The sequence below is a fragment of the Lolium rigidum genome, chromosome 3 (assembly GCF_022539505.1).
Source record: "Lolium rigidum isolate FL_2022 chromosome 3, APGP_CSIRO_Lrig_0.1, whole genome shotgun sequence".
NCBI lineage: Eukaryota > Viridiplantae > Streptophyta > Magnoliopsida > Poales > Poaceae > Lolium > Lolium rigidum.
This window is the reverse complement of record NC_061510.1, coordinates 51,530,539-51,533,952: the sequence shown is the minus strand read 5'-3', so window position 1 is coordinate 51,533,952 and position 3,414 is coordinate 51,530,539.

Below are 3,414 nucleotides of genomic sequence, written 5' to 3'. Positions count from 1 at the left end.
TATAGCAGCAGATCAGCCGTGCGCCATTCTTTTTTCTTGTCCGGGATCCATCTGCGGCTAACTGATTGTTCCGAATCCGGCAGGTATAAACCATGGTATCTCGATGGTTGTTTCCTTTCCTTTCCTTTCCTTCAGGATCACTTGTAGTTGTCGTACGAAAATAAAAGATTACAACATTAATTACTACTCCCTCAGATCCATTTCTACCAGTCCGTCCCGTCATTTCTACTATCCGATAACAGCATGGAAACATGGGCACCTCCAATTAGACCAGCCCAAAATGGACTTTTTTTTAAACAAAATAGAAATTCCAACTCATTGACCTAAGTGATTCTTTGACAGTTTTTTGTTGAGAATTAAATGATTAAAAATGTAAATCCATTGGCCTTAGTATCAGCTGTGTACCGGCGCAGAACCGCCAACTTGGCTCATACCTTCGAAATCAAAGGCTTTGTTCCGGATGCGGTCATGGATGCGGCAACGCCGGACATCATTGTTGGTGAGCCCGTGTTACGATCGATTGGGGATGATATCAGGCTTGCATCCACCTCCGAGCATCATTGTGGGTGAGCCCGTTGTACGATGGATCGGCGATGATCTCAGACTTGTAGTCCACTTCTAAGTACTACATTGTCCAAATGGTACTAAATTAAGCTAGTGAAACCCTAAAATGATACACTACATCCGAGGAAAAAACATCAGTGAAGGACACTCACATCGCCAAGCCCGGACTAGCTGGACGTCTCATCGCCGTTCCATCTCGGCAATTTTCGAAGGACGCGGCGGAGTGGAGTTTCCCGAGCCGCATGAGATGGCGGCAGACCGAAACGAGGGCTTGAGCGGCGATCCATAGACGGTGCATGGAACTTCCGCTACATCGGATCGAGGTGGGGTGGTGGTGATTTTGCTGGTGAAGAGGCGGGCGAGAGGGTGAAGAAAGGCGAGGGAGGCGTCTGGTCACTAGCGAGTAGGGCCCGCCTATCATTGTTCGACCTGGCATGCATGCATGCGCTTCTAGACCAGCTCCTATGGTTCGTGGCTGGTTCGGGGTTGCTAGATAGAGTATTGGGGGCGACCCATAGCCCGACAATGTTTTGGGGCGGCCATAGAAGCCCGTCTCAAGTGGGTGCCCAAAGACCATTCGAGGGTGCATTCTGGGGGAATACTCCAAGTGTCGTGCCTTCAGTTGAATTATGGACAAAACCACGACGGTTATTACAAATGGAGAGAGTACTACATTCCAGCCGTTTCTATAGGCCGTATAGTTTTTAGTTTGAAAACTAAAGAATGCACGTGCAGGTGGAGGGAAAGGTACACTAGTTTTGGGCGAGATAACCCCTAACTAATTGATGTGAGAAAATAGAAAAGTTCGCATTATATAACAAAATGTAATCAAATTCCTACAAAAATTCTCCACACGAGTGGTGCAGCATAATATGTCTTATATTTCAGATTTGCTTAAAAAAATTATATAATTTATATCATAAAGTAAAGGGAGTACTACTATTTAGGATTGTTCCTATCCCTAACCAGGTGGTTGAGGATGCCCTCATCCCCTGAAAGATACCCTCTGAACCAAAAAGCCCCTTAGGGCATGTACAATGGGAGCCTTATCAGGACGCTTACAGAGGTAAAAATAAATGTTATCGAATTAAAAACAATCCAAGCGCATGCCCTCCCAATGCTAGACACTAGCAGCAGAGGCATAACCGTCCAGCTGCACATCTCCTTTCTTCCTTGCTTCACTGGTATAGAAAGGAAAACAGAGCAAGCGCCCGCCTCTTTTTCTTGCGTCCATTGCACTGAGACGATAGGATTAGAAAACTTAAGTGCACATTTACCAGGAAATGTATCCTACCGTTTAGGCCTAGCCTAGCGCCCACCATTGTGCCCTTAGGGCATGTACAATGATGGGCGCCTGTTTAGACGGTTAAGTGGAGATTGAATTGGAAATTGATCCTAGCGTCAGCTTAAGCGGCTGCAACTCCAACGCATGCATAGAATTTCCAGGCGCTTGTTTCCCCAATTAAGAGCATCTCCAGTCGCGTCCCCCAAACCGTCCCCCAAAGGGATTTGGGGCGCGCCGGACAAAAAAAGCGTTCCAGCCGCGTCTCCCAAAGCCCTTTTTTGTCCGGCGCGCCCCTATACGGTGTCCGGCGCCCCGAGCCCGTCCCCGTCCCACAGGGGACGCTCCGGGGACGCCGGACACAACGAAAAGCGAGGCCAACCGACGCGGGGCTGACCCGTCAGCGGCACAGGGAAAATTCGTCTCACACTCCCGCCAAATCCCGCCGCTCCCGCCAAATCGCGCCTATACCGCCACGCACAGGCCTCCCAAAACATATCCCGCCGCCGATTCATTTCTCCTATCCCGCCGATTTCTTTCTCCCTCCCGCCGTCCACCCGCCGCCGCTACCCTCTCCCCATTCCATGGCGCCGCCGACAGCCCCCAAAAAGATGGCGAAGAAAGCGGCCAAGAAGCCGCCGGGCAATGCGACGATAGGGGCGAAAGCGCCGTTCGCGAAGCCGCGGAAGGCGCCGGCTGCGAAGAAGAAGCCTCGAAGGAATGACCGAAGATCAATGGCAGCAAGATTGCCTGCGCCGGAAGCTATCGACGGCGGAGCGGAAAGGACGGAGGGCGGCGGAGGCTGGAGAAGAAGGCTCGGCGGCGCGCCGGCACCAGCACATAATGGCCGGGTGTATCGCCGCCACCAACGCGAGCCCATATAGTACGAACGTGCCGGTGTACGTTCCGGGAGTCTTCTCTCCGTCGTCATCTACCTTCTACAACGACGGCCCCTCCGGCACTCCCGGGTGCGTGACGCCTAACTTGTCGCCGCACTACCGGGATGCGCTGCCGCACGGCGGCTTCAACCCCAACAACCTCTACTCCCCGGCGTACGAGCAGCGCGAGCCGGGACCCGGTCCGGACGGCGGCCCTTTCACCGGCCGCAGGGGTCCGCTCGAATACGACGGCGCCGGTGCCGAGGAGGGACGACGGGGTTGAGGAGGAGGACGACGAGGAAGAGGACGGGGTGGAGGACGACGAGGAGGACGACGATGAGGACGAAGAGGGCGGCGAGGAAGAGGACGACGAGGGTGCCGGTGACGATGATCTCGTGGAGGTAGACGCGGACGGCGTGAGGACGAAGAAGAAGAAGAAGGAGGCGTCGGGCACACGAGGCCCGAAGTGGACGCCTCTGGAAGATCAATGTCTGTGCGAATCGTGGGCGACGGTGAGCCATGACTCCATCATCGGCGCCAACCAAAAAGGCGGGAAGTATTGGGCGAGGATCAAGGCCGAGTTCGATGAGCGCAAGCTCATCAACGAGCGACTACCGGAAAGTGACAATGAAGAGGAGCCGGAAGGCAATGTCGACGCGATGGGCCATCATCCGGGCGTCGGTGAACTCC